The 25,545-nt window shown below is 39.9% G+C and overlaps 1 long non-coding RNA gene and 1 pseudogene across 1 annotated transcript; both read right to left on the reverse strand.

The window, feature by feature from the left end:
• Positions 1–501: 501 nt before the first annotated feature.
• LOC131280071 (uncharacterized) lies at positions 502–15,413 on the reverse strand. The gene is made up of 3 exons (XR_009187652.2): positions 15,235–15,413; positions 3,338–3,390; positions 502–702 (listed from the first exon to the last, which is right to left on the reverse strand). It is a non-coding gene; the product is annotated as an uncharacterized lncRNA (long non-coding RNA).
• Positions 15,414–19,939: 4,526 nt separating this feature from the next.
• Positions 19,940–21,592, reverse strand: LOC101421354 (large ribosomal subunit protein uL6-like; annotated as a pseudogene).
• Positions 21,593–25,545: the final 3,953 nt, after the last annotated feature.

Consider the following 25,545-nt stretch of genomic DNA (forward strand, 5'->3'; position numbering starts at 1 on the left):
ACATATACCCATTTTGTGTGTTTATCTGGGAGCAATCCATTATTGACTTAGTTTGGAGTAGACATAATATTCTAATCTTAGTCATCAGAAATATGCCCTACTTAGAGAATTTTTCCATACACTTTATTTCTCAAATACACAGACTACTTTGAAAAGTCCTTATCTATAAACAACAGAGAGGAATTGTTTCACATGCTAAGAATTCATCATAAGCCTCTGGAGAATTTGACAAATCCTTGTGCATCTAACATATCTATCTGAAGTAAATTTCAGCATAAACCTTTAGATGATTAAATGAAATTCACTCAACCATTTACTTTCATAGTTTGAAGATCTTTAACAAAACTGATGTTCTATTTTGGGAGGGAAAAATATGGCTTCAACTGCTGATCTGACACAAAACAAAACAATAATACTTTTAAGCTTTTCAAATGCTTATAGACATCTAGATTTAGAATGGATATGAGTTATTGCTCCCCAGTGAGAGCTGAGAGCTTTATCTTGATTTCTTACTTTTATTTTCTCTTTTCAGCCCTCCTCCCCTTCCATACAATCCCCACATAACTTTGGCCAACCGTGCTGCTCTATGTCATATACGACATTTCCGTGGGTGATCTCACATCCTTTTGGAAGAGGGTCTTCCTGATTTTTTTCCACTTTCCCCTTTTTCCGCATTTCTTCATTGTTCCAAGGAAGTGTAATCTAAAGAATGAAAAGACAAATTTTATCTGACTGAATCTAGTCCACTATCTGAAAAGATCTTCAGGACTCTATCAGGAGGAGAGAAACAAAAACAAAACTTGTGGGAAGCAAACAAAAATATGAAAACTGTTTCTTACTTTAGAGAAGTAGAGTTTTATTTAGGACTTTTAGTTTCCTTTGTTTTTGGTAGAACTAATATCTGGTAACTACAATGACTTGTTCCAGCATGATCTGGTTTTCTCTCCATATAAACCCTAAAATAGCCATTAGCCAGGTCTCACTGTATCTGAAATGTGGTAGGAGTGGCATTATCACCAGAAATTGTGAAAGCTTTTCCCTTTGTCCTAGGATGGATGAATACTCTGATAAATCCAAAAGGTCACCACGGGTTTTGTGTTACTATTATGATTTGTTTTGAGTTACTTTTAAGTAATATGCTATAATATTTTGGAATGGAATTAACCCAAGAGGAGGATTGGTAAAGGTAAGTCCTTGAAGACTTGTTAGTCCTCTAGCTATTTGGAACACCTGTTTATAGAACCCTGTATTTGAAAGAAAGATTCATACTTAACCAGAGAGAGAAGCCAGATCACAAGTAGCTATCAACTAGGTTTGGTGGATGTGCTAGATTGAATTATACATCCCAATTTAGACATGGCCTTAATCTTGATTCACATTCCTATGGGTAAGAACCCATATAAATAGGATCTATTGAAGACGTTTTTTCAGTTAAAGTAGGCCCAATTAAATGAGGTTGAGTCTTAATTTGGATTATTGGAGGCCTTATAAAGAGAACAAAACTGGAAACCAGAGTTAGAAAAAGCCATGGGGAGGAGTCCAAAGGTGTAAGTAGTCAATAGAGCTAGGAAGAGAAAGGAGAGGACATCCCCATATGACACAAGGCAGAGGTACAAACCAAGGAACCTAAGGATCACTGGCAACTAGCTCCAGAATTTTATAGACTTTGGTAAAAAAGCATTGCATTGCTGGCCCATTGATTTTGAGCTTCTCCTAACTCCCAAACCATGAGCCAATTAATCCCCATTGTTTAAGTCAACCCAATGCAGGGTATTTGTGATAGCTCAGGAAAACAGACAGCCGTTTTTAAAATACAGTGGTGGTGGGAAGTAGATGTGGCTCAAGTGATTGGGCTCCCATCTACATATAGGAGGTCCAGAGTTTGATTCCCGGGGCCTCCTGGTGAAGGCAAGCTGGCCTGTGCAGTGTGCAGAGAGCTGGCTCACGCAGATTGCTGGCCTGCACAGTGAGCTGGCCCGAGTGGAGTACTTGCGCAGCAAGATGACACAACAAAAAGAGACACAGAGGAAAGACAATAAGAGACATAAGAGACGCAGCAGACCAGGGAGCTGGGGTGACACAAGAGATTGAGCACCTCTCTCCCACTCTGGAAGGTTCCAGGATCGGTTCCCAGTGCCACCTAAAGAGAAGACAAGCAGACACAAAGAATGCATAGCAAACTGACACAGAGAGCAGACAACGGGGGGGGGGGGGGGGGGGGGGGAATAAATGAATAAGTAAATCTTTAAAAAATAAAATAAAATGCAGTGGTGTCAACTTGTTTTGACACCCTCATTTGATACCTCACTTTGACAACTCATATTTGTGCTGTAAGTTAACCACTGTTAGACATCTAATAAAAGTAGTGATGGCCACTGATCGGTTGTACAACTGTGTTAATGTGGAAATGGTCAGTACTGTCATGATCTCTTCCACATGCACTAGCTGCATACTGAGTGCAGGGAGGCCACCAAAGGAAAGGACTTGCATTGTGAATGTTCACCTTCTGGGAGGCATGGAAACATCCAATTAGATTCTTTCCACATTTGGCTTTTAAAATCCATTGCAGATCATGGAAGGCATGGTTTCTGTCTTATCATCATTTTTAAGGCAATGTATTCACATTTGGGGAGTAGGGGACTTCTGAACTTTTTCTTGGAATAAAATGGACACCATTGCTCTGGTGCAAGAGGAATCTTCTCCATTGGCACTCACTTCTGCCCCCACCATTTTAAAATGCTGTACTGTAAATATATGGAAATATCTTGTTTTTCTATAAGTCACATATTGCCAACATCTAATTTTCAGAATATAATTCAAAACTCTGAAAGAAGCTAAAATTTTCTCTGATAACCAGAAATAGTTATCTCAAATCCCCTTTTCTATAATGCATTGCTTCAATATTTCACCGTTGTGGGAGGTCTCACTAGTCCTAATTTATTCTGGTCTTCACCAAGTCCCACAATGCCAACTTGTGGTGGTGATATGGTTCTTACTTGAAAGTTGGGGGCGGGTGCTCACAGAATAGAACTGCTGCACCATCACAGGTGTTTGTTTTTTTTTTAAAAAAATTAACGTATATTTAGTAGCCTCTCTTTAAGAAAGCAGAGGTAAATTTTAGTGGGCTTCCAAGTAGACTGGCTAGCATTAAAATAAATGTTTCAGGTTATAGCTTAGTAAAAGCCAGTTTTGAGAAAACTTCATTTACATAACCCCCCGAGAATGATGACTAAATAATGCATTTATTGATGTGATTATTTTGCAATAATCTGTGAAAGAAGTGCTTTATTTTCTCAGTCATGCTCAACTGCGGAATTTGAAACACTGTGGTTCTTACCTTTGATGACCTTTCACTGTCATAGAGAGAAAAGCATCTATAAATGGGGCGATCTGTAATTAAAATAATGAAAACAATAACAATCTTATCTAACAGTCATTAAAAGCTTCCTCTGTGCCAGGTACTGGTCTAAGAATTCTAGTTGGAAATTCTTTCTCACTCAACCCTCTGAGGTAGGTAATGTTATTCCCATTTTAAAGCTAAGGAAACAAGTAGCATAGGAAGCTTAGTATTTAAGATTATACCACTAGTAAGCATCAGAGACAGGATAAGATGTGGACAGTCAGGCAAAAAAAAATCCATGCTCAGGAAATAAAGACATGGAGCAAGCTGCATCCATGGTTTACGCTGAAAAGGTTAGAGAATGAAGTGGTTCTTAGTTGTTGAAGGGGCAAGGTGCATGGAGAGGTAGTAAGAAGATTAGCCTTATGCAATGAACAACTAGCAAAACCGTAGAGGGGAAAGGTGTAATAATGGACTTCCTTGGCAGGAGTGAAAAAGTGTCTCATGGGTAGTTATAAAAAGAAGCTTGCAGAAAAATGGAAGGGCAGTCAGTTGATGGAGGATCTTAAATAGAGTATCCAACCTTGGAACTTAATCCAGTAGGACTAATTGGAGCCCATTGGAGGCTCTGAGTGTGAGCAGTGTAATGACTTTGGAGAAAAAAGCAATCTCGGTAACTCTGTACCATTGAATAGGACTCAATTAAGTCAGAACTCCTTCAGTGCCTACCCTGAATGCTTTTTACCCTGAATACATGGGTTAAGGTTTACATAAACTTTCCTGTAGCCCACTAGAGCTGCATTTCCCAAATTGCTTGCTAAGGGGCTCCAGGGCACCTCAGGGAACTCACAGGGGCACAGCAGGATATTTTAAGTTTTCAAGGGAATCACGGCAATATTTAACATCTGTCATGTGTGCACACATTATTAGCTTGAGGAAGTTCACAGTTTCAATATTAACATGTGCTACATTCCTTTTCATGATGTCATATCTTTGAGGAGCTGAGTTTGGTTTTCTGAGATTACTGTAATAAAAAGAAATTACATATTTCCTGTAATATGGAACAGGAAATAAAGGTGGCAGCGTGTAATCTGATTCCAAGGTTTGAGAAGCCGTGCAATACCCAAGAGGTGCACACATACATGCCATTAGTAAATTAGTATGGTTATTTAACGGTGAAATAAAATAATTTTTCTTTCAATTTATGTGCATGTATAAATAGTTAAATGGCTACTAATGCCTGAACATAATTACTTATTTAATTTGTTTAGACCAAACTACTTTCAAAATATTAGGCAATTCTTTCTGACCTTGTTGCCATCATGAAAAAAATTACCGAGACATCACGGGCACCAAGAACTGAGTAAGTTTTGAAACCTCTGCCTTAGGGATGATGGCTGCATTCGGTAGCAGTTACTAATTGAACAATGGTTTGCAAAGTGTTCCAATGTGTAGTTTCTCATAAGTGTGTTTATATGAAAGCAGAGGTGGGGAAGTTCAGCATGCATTTTGACTATATTATACTTTTTATTTTTAAGGGTGTAAGTTTCAAAAGCATAACTGTGTTTAAATTCACCTCAAAAATCTCTTGCCCATTCCTTTCTTAGTTTTTCCCTTCTTGGTAATAATAGCCTCACCATCAGTCAAACTGCTCAAACTGGAAACCTAATCCTCATCTATTATTCTTTCCTCTTTCTTACCCTCCACAGTGACTCTGCCCCTGAATCTTTTTGTTTCCACTTTCAGGACATCTCTCAAGTTCTACCATTCCTCTCTGGTCCCACTGCTACCCACTTACTCAAACCCCCTTCCTCCTGCCCTGGGCCTGCCCCTCGACGACTTCAACAACCCCCGACTTGTCCCCTGCGTGCTTCCTTCCCCTCTTACTATTCTCAACAAAGCCCCCTCAGTAAACTTGTGAAAATATAAATGGAAGCCTTTACTTAAGATCCTCGATAACTTCTCACTTCACTTTATTTTTAAAAAAGAATATTGCCTACTTACCATGACTTAACCTGCATAACCTTTCTCTTCTCTACCTCTAGCCTCATCTAGGAGCATCGTGCCCTCAGACGCTCGGTCCCAGCACGTTGGCTTCTTTCAGTGTGCTCCCAAAGACACTGAGCTCTTCTCCACCTCGAAGCTTCCGTCCCTCTCCCTGGAATGCTGAACTCAGCCTTCCCTCCCACCCATCACCAAGATGTCTGTCTTCCTCGACAAAACTTTTTCTGACTATACTATCTTAAGTAAAACCCCTCCACGCACTCTTAGGTAGAACGCCTTTCACGGCCTGGATGAATCACACGTTTTATTTATATTTGCCTGTTTACTTCTTCATTGCCTGATTGGCCCTACTAGGGAAGGTGCGGTGGGCCTCTGTGTTCACCAGAGTACCTGGCAGGGCCTCTGCCATTCCGTAGGTCCTCGATAATAATTGTGGAATAACTGAATAAATGAATGGGAAGATGCACTCCACTCCACCAGATGTCTAAGATGGGATCTGTCCTATTTTGCAGGCCATTTCCTCTAGCTCAGTCTCCTTGGCCACAGTATCATCTACAGAAGAGAATTTCAAAGGGGCTCAGGAAGGGTATAAGCTGAAAGCAAATTAAAGGACAGAAACAAGTAATCAGTCTCTTTTTATCCTGTGCGACTCTTAAAATCCTCTATGTTTAAGAGTACAAATAAAGATTTCAGGTTGTTTTCTTTGGATCATTCTTATCTTTCCTGTTCTACAAACATGGCTCTTTTAATACATATTAAATGACTTGAATATTTACCATATATGAGATTTTCTGAGTCACTACTATTTCCTTTGTGCTGAAAATTCTATTCTTGCCCTTCTATTCATAGAAATTCCAGTAAAGATGATGTTCATATACCTAGGAAAAAGATTTCTTTCTTTTTTTTTTTTTTTTAAAGATTTATTTATTTATTTAATTTCCCCCCCTCCCCTGGTTGTCTGTTCTTGGTGTCTATTTGCTGCGTCTTGTTTCTTTGTCCGCTTCTGTTGTCGTCAGCGGCACGGGAAGTGTGGGCGGCGCCATTCCTGGGCAGGCTGCTCTTTCTTTTCACGCTGGGCGGCTTTCCTCACGGGCGCACTCCTTGCGCGTGGGGCTCCCCCACGCGGGGGACACCCTTGCGTGGCACGGCACTCCTTGCGCGCATCAGCACTGCGCATGGCCAGCTCCACACGGGTCAAGGAGGCCCGGGGTTTGAACCGCGGACCTCCCATATGGTAGACGGACGCCCTAACCACTGGGCCAAAGTCCGTTTCCCCGGAAAAAGATTTCTTGGGATGTTTATTACATCCAGACCAGAGGACATTGAAAGCAATATTTTAGCTTTCTGAAAAGAAATCTTCTACACTATGAAAAATGTCATTATGATCTCAGATACTGGAAAAGAACTTTATTTTGTGCCTGAAAATGATGGGAAATTTGTGCAAATTTGCACTGCAACTGACAGATGGTGATTTTGACAGAACATGCATTTGCCTTATAGTTATTCAAGGTGTTTAACAAAACTAGTAAGTTTTTATTTTCCTTAGTCTTAGTGAAGTATGTATGTGTATTATCATTAATGCAACATTAAAAATATTTAAAGATTTATTTCCTAATTACTAAGATTAAGACTCTGTAGGAAACACGGAAGAGGAAGCAAAGCTACCTAAGAAGTGACTTCTGCCCATTGGGAGTTTATACTCCAGCTAGGAAGATTAGATACATATATGCATGACTGTGCTATAATGTCATTTGGAGTAAGATTTATGTTTATGGAACTGAAAAATACTATAGAAAAGAGGGAAAGGGATTTCTTCAAACTCATTGAAATGAAAATGACAGAGAATAAATGGGATGTTTACTGGTCCTTGAAGGCTGGGTAGATTTCTTTATAAGTAAAAAAGGTTTTTTGTTTGTTTGTTTTTTTAAGGAAAGCATTTTACGTAGAAGGGATGTATCAAAAAACAGAGCTTTCGTGGGAGAGAATTAGCAACGGATGACAAGAGGTAGCAAACCTTACTCTGTTAGTCTGCCGCCTAAGTTGGAGGATGACCCAAATAATGAACAATTTTCTGCAACTGACAGCAACCTCGAGCATGAAGGGTCCATTCAGTATAAAAGATGCCTGTTATCCTGATAACTGGATAACAGCCGCTGTCCTGTTATCCTTCCCGCCAACACTGGGCTCTTCTCTGGCACTCTTTCTTCTGCTCAGGAAAAAAAGTGGACATCAAACAGATAGAGGCATCAATAATAACTTTCTAGAACATAAAACGTTCAGTAGGGAAGATACTGACTGTTCTGTCTAAGTCTTTCCTATTGGCCATGACCTGTTCTAGATTGTGGAGTGATGACTAAAAGCCCTGAGAAGAGAATGTTTCTGAGCAGATAGCTGGAGTGTCAATGACCTAGTAGCTACCAAGTGTTTACCCTTATAGCATCTACTCAGAAGAAACCTAGATCAGTATCTTCCTGTGGGGGCTTTCATTTATCTTCCTAAGAAATTGCTTTGGTTAGGGGAAATTGTTTCAGAGGAAGGGATAAAGTCAGGTGAAGCAGGCAACAGAACTTAAAATTGCTGACAACAACTTTTACTGTAGAAACAGCATGATTTTGTCTTCTATTTTACTTAAAATAGTTTAGATTTAGTAGAAATCTGGGGTTTTATTATAAAGATCATTGAAAACTCACAATACAGACTTTCCACAAAATAAAGAACTGCAAATACCATTGTGTTTATGCCCTTCAGTGTTCAGTTGGAGAATTCAATTTAGCTAATCTAAAAAAATGCAATCAAAATGTAAGGGCTTGGCGCCCAGTTTCGGTCAATAGGCAAGAGATGTTACTATGTATAAGGTACCATAAAAATGGCTGAGGAGGATTGAAAGAGTTTAATGCATGGTTTCTGACATCACTGCAAAGAGGATACATAATCACAGGAAATGTAAAATGTATAAAGCAATATGTAAGCATCAAGTTAAGTGATTCAGCGATTTAAATTTAAGACCCAAAGCTTCATTTTAATTGCAAATTACATAAATTGTATTTTAATGTTTTACAATAAATGAGATGAATTTCTCTCCAAATTATTCTTCTCTTGGCCTGGACAAGCCTCTGCTGAAAGCCAGAGCCTACCACACCTGACAGGAGTGTTGTTTTCTGGGACTTCACAGCCTCATCTGTGCCCTTGGGTCTGTCTGGGTAAATTAAAAAAAGGTCTGGCAAAATCAGAATAGGCAGTTATTTTAGAAGTCCACATTTTGAGATAAAGAAAAGGTTTTCTCTTTTCTGGCATTTTGGAGAACAAGCTATGTTTCCCAAGGAAATGAATGGGAGAATTCATTTGTAGGTAATTAGATATTTGAAGTATTTGGATCTGGGGAAGAGTTATGGCTAGAATGTGTGGTTCAAAGGCTAGGAATTTTAGGACAGATTTTGTAGAGTGGAGGTGTGGCTATTTATCAAATCTAAGATGATTTTCACTACCTAACACATTCAATATTGACCTTTTTATTTTTAAGATTTATGTATTCATTTACTTCTCCCCCCTCCCTCCCTTGTCTGCTCTCTGTGTGTCCATTCGCTGTATCTTCTTCTGTGTCTCATGTGTTCTCATGAGGCGGGTTCAGAAGCAATCATTCTCTTGCGCCACCTCAGCTTCCTGGTCTGCTGCATCTCTTACTATCTCTCCTCTGTGTCTCTTTTTGTGGTGTCATCTTGCAGCACCAGCTCTCCGTGTGGGCCAGCACTTCTGCATGGGGCAGCACTCCTGTATGGGACAACACTTCACGTGGGCCAGCTTGCCTTTACCAGGAGGCCCTGGGTATCAAACCCTGTACCTCCTATATAGTAGACAGGAGCACAATTGCTTGAGCCACATCTGCTTCCCTTTAATTATTGACTTTTGAGTATCTTCTCTGATATGGAAGAGAGTTAGACAATGTACGCAAGTCCTCTGTTCAAGTTATGCTATTGGATAATTTTTCGTATTTCATGGGTAAACTACCAAAATATCATTTTTTAATATTGGAAGACTAATTTACACAATGAGCTCTAAGCTTGAATCCAAGTTCAGTTCACTGTGAAGATTCAGGAATGTTCAGGGATGTTTGATAAGTTGGTGAAATAAGTGGCACACAAATATTCATTCACATTCTTTGATTTGCATGGGGAAAGTATTTGTGCAGAAAAAGAGGCAGGGAGAGTTGGGATGGGCACCCTGACTGAGATACAGGTCCCAGAGTGGACCCATTGAATGTCCGCTCAGCCCACAGGTCGTTCCCTTTCTTTGAGTTTTACCCCTATGCCTTGGTGACTGATCCTCTGCAGACACATTTGTATTATATAAACCCAGTCGTGGCTGATTAGACCTGGAGTGGACATCTGACTCAAGATGGGCCATTCTGATTTTCTTTCCTAAGAATCTGGAATTGAAATTCCAGTACAGCCAGGGAGTCCTTTCATGGGAGCAAGCCATTTAAACCTTTGAGTTGTAGTCACAGCAATATAGTCAGTCATGAAAAAGGAAAGCAGGAAAAGCTGGTCGGTAGAGAAAGTAAGAAGAATAAAGTAGATCCACCAGAAACTCAAGGTCGCAAGTCATGCAGCTTTGGTTCCCAGTAAAAAAGGGTAAGTCAGAGAGGAGAGAGGCATGTTAGCATTGCATGTGGAAGCGCCCTTGCCACAGATACCAGAAGGTCATAACGAAGGGCATGGTGAGTGGTGGCAGGTAAGGGCACTCAGAAGTGGCTCTGAGGGAGATCAGTAGATGTCAAAAGGAAAAGAGTGACCGACAGATTGGCTTATGCATGTCACCTGGTGACTCTAAGATATAATTATTTAAGATTTGCATTTATGAGAAGAGGATGGTAGTGAGCCACAGAACTGAAGGTAATTAAAATTTAGTGCCCATGATAGGTTATGCCTAAGGAACCTTGCAACCATATAATATCAGGGAATATGCTTTCAGAGTAATTGCTTTGCTAAAAGTAATCAAAGAATAGAGCATGGTTGGTGTTTTTCATCCCATATGGCCCTGTGTCCTGGAATAAGAAGTGTTAATTAATGGCCCTGTGGCTTTAACTGTATCAGTTACCTTCTCAGGGCTTCATTTGCTTATTTGTAAAATGAGTCACCTATACAAGATGATTTATGTGGTTGCTTCCAGGTCAGAAACTTGTGTTTCTGTGAAGCTATGAATCTCTTATGTTCTCCTCCCTCCTCAAAAGCATTCACAAAAATAATTTGTGGTAGCTAATTCATGGCTTTTGTCTTTTCCCTGTGCTTAGAATTTATTTTCTGTATGTATTTGATTATAAATCATCATTTGCTACAATCTTTCTTGCAAGCTGAGTGCAAAGGGGTGATTTCCTTAAGACAGGACTTCAAAACACTAAGGTTTTTTTTTCATAGCTGTGGATAAAGAAAAAAAATGTATTGTGCTGAAATGAATCTTTCGTCTATGAGGTATAGGACCAGAAAGCTATTATAAACATGCCTCTGGTACATGTCAGTGGCTCAGCATTGGAAAGAAGTAATTTAGCTGTTGAAAATCTGATTTGTGTTTGCTGAAGTATTGCATGAGCCCTTTGTACGGAAACCTTCCTGCAGCCCTTACCCACAGTGGAAGTGCTCTAAGAGGGCCTGAGAAATGAAAGGCAGGGAAAGAAAGAGGATAATAAATACACCTAAATCTTTGATAGGTTACGGGAGGTTATGTCTATCATAAATCCTAGCTTGACAGAGGAGACAAAAAAAAGAAGTGGAGAAATAGGATGCAGAACAAAAGATTTCCAACAGAGAAAGAAGGTGAATCAGAAATAGCAAAGAAAGACTATTCTATATGGAATTAGATAATTGTTTCAAAGTTTAGGGCTAGCCTTAGGTAAACCTTGAAGCGTGGGGGGGATATCTCCACTGTGCTCTAAGAACTAAAGCACTTCTCTTCCAGAACATAACTTTTTATGTGTTAAAGTGCCATTCTGTGTGCCTGGATGTGACTTGAAAGTGAAGAGTCTGTATCCTGTGTGAATTGGAAAATCACAATCTCTGCTTTAGGATCAAAGTTCCTCAATATTTTGAATTATTCTTGCTACTGGAGCCACAATGTTCATGTATTCAGTAGAAATTCTTCGGTGTAATTACAGGGTAAGACCTAGGCATGTTATGACAGTACATGAGGGGAAAGAGGGAGACAGAGAGAAAGCAAAAAGAAGGGGAAAGAAAGAATCTTTAGAATGCTGAGAAGGATTAGGCATTCTGCTGGAAACATTCATAACTTTTATTTGCCATTACAAAGGGAATACTGAGTGCTGATAATCACGTGGAATATACATCCTTCCTTTGGGAGAAGAGTGGAGTTTTAAAATAAATTATAAACAGAGTGTCAGGGGAGACAAAATTACATATCGGTTAAAGACATGAAATTAGTAATTTCAGAAATAGGGATTTAGTTCCGAATTTTCAAAAAATTCCTATTTGGCACATGAGAAAATTGAGTCTCAGTTTTTAATCAGTCACTCAAAGGTAGGTAAGAGATAGAACCAAGACCTGAATTCAAACCAAGCCCAGCGCTTTTTTATTATAATAGGTTATAGAGGGAGAACTAAAAGAAGAAGAAGAAGAAATTGTAAAGAAAGAAAAAGCCAGGGGAAATGAGTGAAAATTTGGGTGTTCAAGAGATTAGGGAATTGAGATGGAAAGAGATGAGTATTTCAAACCAGATCTGGAGAACCCTCTGCGCAGAGCTGGGATTTCAGACTGGAAGTCCAAGTTAAAAGCACTTGCTTCTGTATGGCCCAAGAGATTTAAAAGAATGTAAATTTTCTAACTGAAGGCAAAAGCCAGGTGATTTAAGGAAAACATAGAAACTTTTCAGTCAGGCAAAGTAAGACATGAAATGAATGCTCTGGTCTTGGGTGGTTCCGAGAAGAAAATCAGAACCAAAATTAATGTCTTGTCATAGAGTTCCTCCAGGAAAAAATTATTATTATTTACCATTTAAAAGACTACATTGAGTGCTGAGAATCATGTGGAATAAATATCCTTCCTTTTGGAGAAAAGTGGAGTTTTTTAAAGTGTGTTGAGTGTCAGGGGCAACAATGTTACATATTGATTAAGGACAAGGATTTAGGAGGCTGGGAAATGAGGGCTTGAATCTGACATGCCACATTTGTTAGTTGTTCTAAACATCAGTTTCTTTTTCTCCAAAGGAATCTCTTCTTCATATGGTTGCAGTGATGCATAATGATAATAGATGTTAAAGTTTTTGTGTATTGCTGGTCTCAGAGTAAGCATTATCTCACTTAATCCTTACAACTAACAGCTGGGATAAATACTATAATGGGAATTTTACAGGTGAGCCACCTGATCTGCAGAAAGATTAAGACCTTTGTCCATAGCCACACTCATCGGTGGCAGAAAACCGAGGTTTTATGACTCCAAGTCTAGAGCACTATGATTTACCTAGGGCTTTGACCAGGAAGGGAAAGCAAAAGCAGGCAGAATGAGGATTGCCTGTCACTGCTGTCCCTCCCATCTCATCTAAGTCCCAAATGTTTTCTAATGCAAGATTGCATTTAATTCATCTCGGACAATTGCAATGATTTAAAATAAATTTGGAAGTCTTTGAAAACTCCCAAGCTTTTCACTCTCATAATACATCCTCATTCTCCACACGTGGGGCTCTTCACTAAACCCCATATTCTCAAGGAGGGAATCTTTAACTAACACCATATTCGATGCTACCTTTGTCAATATGCAGCTCTCAGCCTTGGGAAGCAGGCCGTTGGACCAGGCTAGTTTCTAAGTCATAACTGTGTTTTCCAATACTAGTTATTCAGGTTAGTTTTTACCATCCTAATTACTCATCCAGTGTTTATTGAATATCTCCTATAAGCTCAACACTAAGGTAATGGAAAAATATAAAATGTCATAGTTCTGACCTTACAGATTTTACAGAGTTCCCACAAAGAAGGCTAGAAGGCAGCAAGGGGGAGAATTGATTGTTTGCAACCGTCTATGATTATTTGTTCTTAATCTATAGTTCCGATTAAAGCAAATCACAGTCAGATAATGGTAAAGTTTTTGTTTGTATTAGATATTAGAGCAATATAGAATGCTACCTGAATTCTCTTTGATCTGGTGAAGTGATTGGGGAAAATCTGAGGGATCAATAAAGAATGATTCTGTATTCCTTTTCTGGTTTTTGTAATCTCCTAACAGCCAGAATAATCTGTAATTTTTAAAGGCTTATCAATCACATAGTAACTTAACACATAAGATCTAGATTCTAGTCTTGGATCCATCAATAATAAACTGAGTATTCTTAGACAAGTACCTTAACCTTTCTGGATTTCCATATTCTTTTCAAAGTGATGAAGGGACTACAACAAGTGAGAATTATATGGCATATGATCGCTCTCCTGGGACCACTCTCCTCAAAAGATTATTTTTTAAAAATTTTAATTATCACTGTAGCTGATTGTGGGACAGCAAGCCTCCCCAGGCACGGCCAGCCCTGGCGGAAGGCATACGCAATAGCCTGGAGCCAGGGGTCAGGGTGGCTGGCACGGGCGCAAGCCCTCAGCCTGCCCAGGCCTACTACAGGGCGGCTGGAATGGGCGGCCACGTCCTCAGCCGGCACGGGCGTGACGCCCTCAAGCCCGCCCAGGCACCAGCAGAGGCTGCGCTCATAATCTCCCGCCTAAACGCAACATCTGGTCGGCCCCTGCCACTCCACCCTTCTTCCTCCCCTCCCTCTCCCGCTCCCTTTCCCCCCCACGCCACCGCTTTGTTCTCTATTTCCCGCCACTGCCTAAGAAGCTCTGCCTAAGAAGCTCGAGTCTGCCTTCCACCCCGGCAACAGCAATAGCCAATCCCCTACCACCACCTCTCCCACTTCATGTAACCTCTTACCAACCTTCCCCCCTGGCAACTGCTTACGGCAGCCAACCAAAATGTTGCTCACCTCTAAACCAATCAGCATTCCCCACACCACCCTCCTGCCCTATAATACTGTGCTCACTTCCTGAATAAACCAGACCTGTGCCACCAGCCTCGTCTCAGTGGTTTGAGTTCCTCTAGCCCAGCCGCGTCGTCCTCACCTAAGCCCGCGGCCCCAAGAAGCCCCACAGAGGCTTCGGGGTCCCCCACGAAGTCCCCCAGAGGCTTCAGTACTGATGACTGAGCTTGGCTGTGGGTATAACCTGTTTTCTTCATTTAGTGTCTCTGCAGATGAAGGAGCAACTTTGGCGTCTACAATAGGCTGGAAGGTGCATCCACCTGACCAGCCTCGTTTGACTCCACCAGCCGGCGGTGAGACTCCTCTAAAACTGCACAGGCACCGCACTTCACAAAAGCTCAGGCCCACCTAAGATTAACCACAGTTTAATGAACAGAGATTTAGAACTAATGAGAGATGTACTCCCTGCTCTGACACTAACGTGAAGTATTACTTCAGATTTCCTACTTATACTGTTAATGTTACACCTTCTCCCTTTTCTAAAAAGGAAGAATAATACTGAATCTAATAAATTCTTCAGATAATTGTGAGGATCAAATTCATGCCTCCAGCTCCAAACCCAGACACAAAGTACTTTAAAATTTTGGGGGCATGGTAGTGACAGTGAGCATTGGGGTGGCAGATCTCATTTGTTCCGAATATATCCATCACTCATTGGCCTATCTGTATGATTAAGCTTCAAAGACCACTCTTAACTTGCCACTTCCACGCTCAAAACCCTTCTCTTACTCTCACTGCTTGAGAAAAGTAATCTGAGATACCCGAGATCTTGCAAGCTAGGTTAAGAGTAGTGTCATAAAACCATTTATACGCAAAGTCTGCCAGCTCTAAGGTCCTCAGCTGTGTTCATAAAAGTCCTTTGCACTCACTTTTCCCCACTCCGTTTCCTCAGACTCTTCTATGATGGGCTGTCAAATACTCCCACAAGTCAGCCTGGGCTTCTGATCCATTCCCACTGCTGCCCCGCGAGGGTCTTCTACTGAAGAGATGCCTAATTGGCCCAGGTGCGGCCGCTGCCCTGCCCCCAACTGTCATTTGATCCCTTCTCCTACAGCTTCAGCCTCTGCTGCTCAGCCCAAAAGATTGCCAGGCAACCCCCTCCCCTCCCTGTAGGGGCTGCAGTCACAATGCCAGTGTTCCCTGTCACTCAGGACAACGGTTCTTGTCTTCAGACACCCACCACCAACTTTTCCCATCCCTGCTTGGAAGAACTTCTGTCCTCCCCCTTTTCCATCTACCTAAACCCCTTTCCATCCTGCAAGGTTTAATCAAAACTTCATCTGTTCTCTTCCTACTGCATTGAGACTCAGCTGCTTTGTTTTCTCTCAAACAGCTATAACTTTTATTTTATGCCTTCTGCTTTTGACAATGAAATGGTGTCTTAGCTGACTTTTAAAGGCAGGGCTTCAATCCTTCTATAAACTTTGTAACTCTTACCATTTTCTCTTAACGTTAAATAAAATGCATATTTCTTGGGGCAAAGGGTTGGGAAGAGGAAAAATACAAAATAAGTTTGTTTAAATATTAACTCTTTTTTAAAAATCGCTATCTTTCTAGTGATGAAGTGATGGACTAAATATAATCTACATTTATTTCCAAATTGTAGATGACTCTCTTTTCCCAACTATTTCAAAAGGATTCTTCAAAATCCCAAGTCAAGAGATTGGGAAATATCAAGACAAAAGCAATGCCCAGGAGTGAGGCTGAGAGTTGGCTTCTTTAACTGCCTAGGTCAGCAGCACGAGTACTGGCTTACTCCACTGCTTCTTCCCAGGCACAAACCCAGGGACTTGTAAAATTTTTAAGACATCTCTCCCTGCTCTGGAGGAGTCTGTGACTGCTTTTACCAATAGAATACAGTGAAGCAACACTCTTACGTAGAACTTTGTAACTCTGAGTGATTTATCTCATTTGCTCTTCGTAGCCCCCTTCCTCCTATCCCCCAAAGAAACTAGAGCTGGAATAGAGCTGTTGTGTACTCTTTAGGACTCAGTCCAGAATCATTATTAAGCCAACCTCATGTGCATGATGTTCCTTGATTTCCTTGTTTCCCTTCTAAATCAACTAGAGTGCAAGTATTGCAGTCCTGGGAAGCATTTACTTTTGTGAGCGAAGGGAAAAAATTTATGGTTGTCAGCCTCCATGTGCAATGCCACCATTAGTCTCTGGTTGTGTCCTCTGTTCTACATCACACCCTGGCAGGCTGTCTGACCCTTCAGGGACTGAAGAAGAGGAAAACAAACAAACAGGGGAATGGATATGGCTCAAGCGGGGTTGAGCTCTTGCTTCCCCCATGGGAGTTCCCAGGTTCAGTTATGCTGTCTCCTAAAAACAAAACAAAGCAAAGCAAAACAAAACAAAAACAAACAAACAAACAAATGAAAAAGCCAACTCAGGGGAGCCAATGTGGCTCAGTGGTTGAGCACCTGCTTCCCACCTATGAGGTCCCAGTTTCAATCCCCAGCCCCAAATAACTCAAAAACAAAACAAAAAACCACAAACATAACAAAGTACTTTCTTCTTTTTTGGGAAGAACGCATCCCTTTCCATGTTCCCAATGCATTTCTTTTTAAATTTTTATTTGTGTGTGCGTGTCTCTCTATACACAACAACATAACCCATTGGATTCCTATATAGCCACAGTGGATCGCCAGACAGGAACGAAGAAGTGGTCTCATTATTGACAAAGTTTTCATTTTTTTGAAAAATCAAACTCTTTTTTTTTTCTTACTTTTCCTAGGATGTTTCTAAGCTCTGGTTTGCAATCCTTAAAAAGAAAAAGGTTCAATTTTTTTAGTCTATTTAAGTTATGGAGGGGCTTGATCAGGCAAAATATTGGCATCTAATAATTTTAGCATATTTTCCTGGAAAATTTTTCTTACATAAATAAAACAAACAAACCAGAAGTTTGAGAAAATGACTTAAAGTTTTGTTGAACATGAAAAGAAATGGGAAAATTTTATTTCTAACTTGGTAGTGTTTTATATATTCTCTGACAGCCTCTGAAAATGTTTTCTTTGCTTATTTTTGTACAGTTTTGTCTTTAGTATTTTTTTGTTTGAGATAATCTTCTAACTGCATTGAAAGATGTGAACACTATGACAGTCTCAATAGATAGTATATGATATGACACAGTCAATAAGTTGCTAAAAAGCATGCAATTGATTTTTGTATATGTGTTTTAATAAATAAAATTAGTAGGGGAAAAAAATGAGACCTGCAACTTCCATTTCTGTCTCTAATAACTTTTACACTTGGAATTGAGTCACCTTCCTATGAAGATGCCCAAGCAGTCCCATGGAGAGACCCACAGGGAGAGGAACTAAGGCAGCTGCCTGAGGGTTCTGGCTGAATTCCCCAGCTGACAACCAACACAAACTTGCCACCACATGGATGAGCCATCATGGAAGTGGAAACTTCAGTCGTGGTCAAGCCTCTTCAGCTGGCACTACGTGGAACAGAGAGGAGCTGTCCCTATAGAGCTCACCCAGAATTTTCAGCAAAATGAATGATTGTTTGGTGTTTTAAGTCACTAAACTTTGAATGGTTAGGAGGGTAAAGCCAACATAACATAGCTAGAATGAATTCTTGTCTTTCTAGTTGAATTCAGAATTGGCTGAGTTGACCTGACAATGTTTATGGTGCACACTGCAGAAAAACAACAACAACAACAACAACAAAAAAAAACCAAAAAAGTGTGGATGTTTTCACATTCGGAGTTTTTGCCAGAAGAAAATATCAACTATACAGAAAGCATCTGGTCAGTTTCTCAGGGAAATGATTACAAAGTAGTGTTGCTTTACTTTCTTATACGTACTCTGCCAGGTGGAAGGGGAGAATGGATGCCATTAAAAGCTGCCCAGTCTAGACGCTCCCCTGCCCTGTCAGGACAGGGCATAATAAAACAAGTTGCCATTAGAAATTGGGTGTAAGGGAATCAGTTCTTAGGCTGGAGAGAATGTTTGGATACTCACAATATTTCTATCCTTTTGGGTCCTGGGAGGGAATGTGGTGGCATCCCACATTCAACAAATACTTAGTGAGAATTGATTATGTTCAAGGCATCATGCTAAGCTTAGGGGTATAGCGGTGAACAGAGCTATGTCTCTGTTCTCTTGGTGCTTCCATTCAGATAGAACAGATAGACAGTAAGCAAATAACTATATACCAAATAACTGCATAATAACAATTTTGCTAAGTGCCATGGAGGAAGATACAGAGTGTGCAGAGGGCACATGAGCAGAATCTAATCTGAACTTGGCAGCAAAAGACGTCCTCCCTGGGAAATGACACACATGGAACTCTTTAAAGGGTAAGCAGGAATTAGCTGGGTGGGAAGGGGGGTGGGGTTCTTTCCAGTGAGAGAGCAGCCCCTGTGAGGTCCTGGGCTGGGATGGAGGAATGGACCCTGGGGTAATCAGGAGAAGCTGTCCAGTCGGAGCCGAGGGTCCAAAGCGGAGGGTGATGGGGTACAGTGCTGCGCAGTGAGACAGTGGCTAGATCATACGGTCTTTTTAATCCATGATGATCATTTTGAACTTTAATTCTAAAAGTGAGGTGACACCATGACTAGTATTAAGCGAAATGACTATATTGGTGTTTTTTTAAAAAGATAAATCTCATAAAGAAAGGTATTGGAGTGATGTAAAAGATGAAGTAGATACACTCTCTAATAAAGGAGGGTTAGTAGGAGGGGAAGCTGGGCACTGGTAGTGCCTGATGTCAACTCCCTAACATTTTGCCCAGACCTGGTATTCACCATAGCTTAATCCAAGTTTCTTTCCAGTTATAAAATTCTAAGTGGCTCTGTGTTCACGGTAGTAAAGAATTTCCTATAGGCAGCAGATGGCTGCAGCTTACCCAGGATGCTTGTTTCTTGCTATGGGAAGAAGAGTGTGCCGTGGGGCAGGTAGAAAGAACTGGTTGAGACTGCCCTGCTCTCCCCTCCACATAAAGGAGGGCAAAGCAGCAGATATCCTCTTGCCCACCAATAAAGAAATAGAACTGATTATTCCGTAAGTGGCATTTTCTTTTTCAGTATCAAACTCATCAATATCCTGCTGTGGTGGCAAGAGACACTAAATTGCTGCCTTTCTGATGAGATAAAACTGAGCACCTGCACTTAGGTCCATAAATAACTGAGGGTTATTTTCCCTGGGGAACGAGTTGTTGGTTTTAATGCTCACACTAGATTCTAACTTAGTTGATTACACCGTGTCTGTCTAAATTACCTTAGTAATTTCAGGAAAAAAAGCTGTGGTTTGGACAAAGAAAAAATGCATTTTAAGAGGCACAAGTTTATACCTGAGCTGGGATTTTTGACTGGACACCTCGAAATGTACAAAATTCAAGAAACTATATCTTATGAAAATTTTTAACCCTTTATGTATGTGAATATACATAGCCTCAAATCTGTTGTGCTATTGATGAAACCAGTCATATTATGATTTACTCATAATCAGTCATTATTGAATGATAATATTATGTTCTAAAACTATACTAATAATTTTCTCATACCTGATCACTTTTAAAATATTACAAAGATTGTTTTTACTGCTGAACAACCCTTAGATCTTATTTGTCAGCCTGCTGAACTGTTCCTTTATTGAGACATCTGGAATTTTTCTTATATTCTATTTTTAACTATTGTGGCTTGCTGAATCCTAGCAGCTGAATTCGATGCAAGTTCAATGTAATTTCCTTCAAGAATTAACTCATCTTTCTAGGCTTGAGATAGTGAGCAAGCAATGCATGGCCCCATCTGAATCCTGCAGATATAGATACATATATATAAATTTTATTAAAGTGTATCATTCATACATGAACATACATAAACAGTAAGTGTGTAGTAAAATTTGTGAACTTATAAAACAAACCTGTATAACATCATACAGTGCTCCCATACATCAACCCACTACCAGCATCTTGCCTTGTTGTGAGACATTAGTTATAAATTATGAAAGAATATCATCAATACCTTACTGGTTATTGTTCATATTTTACATTTGGGGTATTTCCTCCTAACCTACTCTATTATTATTATTTTTAAATACATTTTTATTACAGAAGTTGTGAACTTACAAAGTAATCATGCACATGTGTAGCATTCCCATACAACACCCCTTCATCAACATACCACATCGCAGTGGAATATTTGTTATAGACTATGAGATAATATCCTCAGACTATTACCACCAACCATGGTACATAGAGTACATTTGGCACACTTTTTCCATACTCCCACATTATCAACACAGTACGTCTTTGGCATAGATGCATAAATATTACAGTATTGCTGTTAGCCACAGTCCAGAGGTCACATCAATTGTATTTTTCCCATGCATCTCCACATTCCCACCACCCTCCAATAGAGATATACATCTGGTCTAGCCCACGGAAGGACTATCAACAACAATTCTCACCCACCTCTGGGTTCATTGTGTTATTCAGTCCCTAGATTATTCTCTAGCTTTCTTTCAATTGACATTTACATCCCTAGACTACCCTTTCCAACCACATTCCTATTTACAAATTAGCTGCTAAATATACTATACTATATATATATATATACACACTATATATACTATATATATATACTATATATATATGCTATAATGTGTTACCATCAACTCTATACATTTCCACACTTTTACAGTAAAGTTAATTAAAACTTCTACATACATTAAGTATCAGTACTCCTTCGCAGTCCCGCTATTATCTCCTAATAACTACTCTAGGTTTTAACTTCATGTGTTAAACTTCATGTGTTTGCATAAGATGTGAGGTTGGGGTCCTATTTCTTTTGGCTATGAATATCCAGTTCTCCCAGCACCATTTGTTGAATAAATTGTTCCCTGCAGATACATTTTTCACCCAAGAAACTTAGGATTTCAGCAAGAAACCCAGTCTCCTGAATAACGGCATTGATGGGGTAGTGAGCATACACAGACCGCATTTTGTAACGGAAGCTCAGTTAAAACCCTTGATCATGTTCTCTACATGACTGCAGATAGTGTCAACTGTAACCAGTTCCTTTCTATCTCCCCACAATTTGTCAACCCAAAGCTTTTTCTTTTTCTTCCCAAGAAGAGTGAGCTCTACATCGGTGCAATTGAAGTATCTTTGCAAATTTCCTCCGGAGCCCTCCACAATAACTCTACATCCCTTTGGCGTGATATCAACATTTTCTGGAATGTCGACCATCTGGTTTTTGAGAGTGGTCTTCATTCTCACGGCAGACGGGGCCCTGATCGCTTCTTGAGAATTAGTCTTGCCCATCCCAAATGCACTGTCCTAATGTAATTAATTCAGAAGCACTTCTATACTGGGCAAATGCGACATAGTTAGGAACTCTTTCTGTATATGAAAATACTTTCTCTTCTAAACCCATGGAGCTTTTCACTTTTCTAGTGGCCTTTCATATAAGTATTTATACATCTGCTATTACAAAAAGTAAGTAGTTTTGTTTCCCATCTTCAGATCTTCCTTTTTTTTACTTTTTCTTTTTTAAACATTTATTTTTTAATTTATTTCTCTCCCCTTCCCCACCCCCCATTTGTCTGCTCTCTGTGTCCATTCGCTGTGTCTTCTTTTGTGACCACTTCTTATCAGTGGCACCAGGAATCTGTATCTCTTTTAGCTGAAACATCTTGTTGTGTCAGCTCTCCGTGTGTGCGGCGCCAGTCTGGGGCAGGCTGCACTTTCCTTCGAGCTGGGCGGCTCTCCTTACCGGGCACACACCCCACGCGTGGGACTCCCCTACATGGGGGACACCCCCACGTGGCATGGCACTCCTTGCGCACATCAGCACTGCGCATGGGCCAGCTGCACACGGGTCAAGGAGGCCCGGGGTTTGAACTTCGGACCTCCCATGTGGTAGACTGATGCCGTATCCATTGGGCCAAGTCTGCTTCCCCAGATTTTCCTTAGTTGCTTGTCCATAGAAATATTTTGACAGGTGAATGACATTTCACTTTTCATTCAAACTCTATAATTGTATAGACAAATCTTCTTTATTTCTCTTTACATTAAAGTGACTTATAGTAAAGTTGCCTATCACCTAGCACTTAGAATCTGGACTTCCAAAGAGCTTTCTCCAGTACCTCTCTCTCATCTTTATATCCAGTTCATCTGGAGTTCTTCTGTTTCACTACCAGCTATGAACAGGCATTTCATTGGTCCTCCTCCTTCCCTGTCCAATCACTTGAAATGTTCACCAGGAATCATAGTTGTTGTTGGTTCTCTCCTGCCTTTTCTCCCTAGTTCAAAGCCTGCAGTTCAGCCATCAAGAACCCCATTAGCTTTTTCCACGCATTATCTTCCACTATTCCTTAAAAGAGCCCTTATTTTTCCAAAATAATTATTTTCCAAAATACTTATTTTTCCTGTTTTTCCTTTGGCATGTACTCCCACATCCGCAACAGCATGCATGGATAATGCACATTTATTTCAGCTGCCTGACAATTCATGCAATGCTTAATTTCCATTTATTCCATTATTACAGGTCTTGAATCTATGTTCATGGCTTGCTAAAGCCTATATGACCCCTCCAACCCATACCGGTAGTGAAGGAAAACATACGGTGCTACCTGTAGAAGGGGATAAAAATGGGAATCTAGCCAATTTCTATTCACAGACTCAGGAAAAGACTCAGAAATTTGAGGCAGCTCTCACTGCTGAAGGGGGAGTGAGGCATGGGGCAGAAAATGGAGACATTGTTTTCAAGATTGCCTGGAATTCAGTTAAAGACCTATGCCACGTAGCCCAGTCATGACTCTTCCATCACCCCAGCAGGACACGGATGCCATATAAAAATGGAGCTAGAGAGGCTCTAGAGCATGGGACACCTGGCACCTTTGAAGGCAAGGGAGAGATATCATCCTGAAAATAGGAGAATTAAGTGAAATTATACAAACTGAAATGAGCAACCTTGCACCCCACAGTCTCGAGCATGCTGTGAGATAGGCCCATATCCCACCCAGAGGGTTAGGAGAGTCTTCTCTGTAGAAAGCAAATAATCCCAGAGAAAAAAAGTCTATTGCATTTAGAGAATCCTCCAACGATGACCAGGTTTCTGCCTAATCCCTCTACTGTGAGGCCTACCAGTGAAAAGTTCTGCTCAAGCACACAGGTTCCCAATCAGCATTTTACTTCTTTTAGGAAACTCCTTCATTGAAAGGCAGAGATGAAAACAAGTATATGGAGTGAAAGGAATCAAAAGGAAACAAAGGTAGTGTTGAGATTATAAGGAAACATCAAAATAACTATGATCAGTTTCCTTGAAGAAAAATTAGTTATTACATATACTAAATAACAGGATGCCATAATAAAAAGAAACATGCAAATAACAAGGAAAAATCTTTTGGGGAGTAAAAATATATGATATTTGAAATTTTAAAAATTGAATATAATTTTTGGATTTAGCATTGGTGAAATATCTCAAAAATTATGAAGAACAAAGAGATTGAAAATGGTAGAGTCCTCCAAAACATGAAAATCAGATCAGTATGAGATGTCCAATGATCAAACTTAAAGTCCCAGAACAAAGGGAATTGAGGAAATTTAATGATGATGATGATGATGATAAAAATTACCCGGCTTAAGTTTTCAACTTGAATGAGCCCTCTGAGAGCCCAGCATCATAAGTTCTGTGATGTGAGTCCACATCAAAACATATTGTGATGACACTTCAAATGATAGGAATGAAAAGAAGATCTTAAATCCTTCCAAAGAGAATAAAAACACATCTCATACAAAGGATCAAGAATCAGAATGGCATTAGACTTTTCAATTGAAAACATTAGAAGCTAGAATGCAATGGAGCAAAGCCTTCAAAATTTTCAAAGAAAATGAATTCCAAACTAGAATTATATTATCAGCCAAGTTATTGATCAGGTATGAAGTTAAAGAAAGTAATATTTAAGACATAAATGATCTTTAAAAATCCCAACAAAATAAAACTTCCAATATGCCCTTTTTACAAGGGTAGGTATGAAAAGATCTACTCCAACAAAATAAGGAAATAAATCCCCAAAGGAGAAAACATGATGAGCTTCTCAGAGTGGCGACTCTACCAGGCCTCAAGGGTAAACAGGCTGGATTAGGAAAGTGGTTATCAAGGAAAATCTTAAACTCAAAGATCAATATGCATCTGGCTGCATTTTTTTTTTTTAAGCTAAAATGTGTAGTACTAGAAGCAGCTTCTGTTTCAATTGCCATGTAAACTTGGCTGGGTCTACCCAATCACTATAAATACATGTAAAGATAAAATGTAGCAAATGGTAAACACTGAAAATAACATAAAAGCAAAACAAAAGAGATTGGCAATGTTCTGTACCTGTTCAAGCTCTTGTTTTTACAAATTCGAGTTGTTTTTGTTCAATTCAACAGATTTGCCTGTGTACCCATTCTACATGTAAGCTTATAACAAGCTAACGTTGTGACAGACACTGACGAGGCTTTGGCCCCTCCTTAACCATCTTTCCAATTATGTCCTGCCTCTGACCTTCTGTTCCTATTATTAGAGTTCACTGACTTTTCAATCCCAGAACTCTCTTCAGTTCTTCTAACAGAAGAAAGGGTGTCTGGAATGTCAAATTTTACCTATGCTAGGACCATGCCTTTGACAAGAACCAGACCACTCCCTCCCACTTCCTGTTTCCCCGAAGAAAACAGATCCTTCCCCAAACAGGCAGCACTACTTAAATTTTCATCATTTCAAGAGTTCTTCCAACTAATATTCTCAAAACCCCGGGGAAGCAGGGAAGTGAGAATGATTAGAAACCTTGTCAATAGAAATTATGTCGGTTTATTTTTAATCTCCTGATCAGAGGGAAAATAACGAATAATGCAAGGCACTGTGGGTTTGGCTGTCTGATAAAGGTGTTAATGGGGACACATCTGATTACCTTAAACATCATTCTCGTCTCTTTACCTTTTAGTGAGGTTGTCATGTTGATCTATCAGATGAAATTAGGAAAGGACTGCAAGCACCAACTTCATTTTCTTCTGTTATTCTGTCAGTTTAGAAATACCTTTACTTTGGAAATAAATCAAGGTTAGTATTTTTAATTTTAATTTGATAGTATCATTTATACCTATTTATGTGCCAGTAAGGTAGGAATTTATAAGCTTTTGCTGTATAAGTAGAGTAGAAATCATATCAGGATTTGGTACTGTAA

The sequence above is a fragment of the Dasypus novemcinctus genome, chromosome 2 (genome assembly GCF_030445035.2).
Source record: "Dasypus novemcinctus isolate mDasNov1 chromosome 2, mDasNov1.1.hap2, whole genome shotgun sequence".
NCBI lineage: Eukaryota > Metazoa > Chordata > Mammalia > Cingulata > Dasypodidae > Dasypus > Dasypus novemcinctus.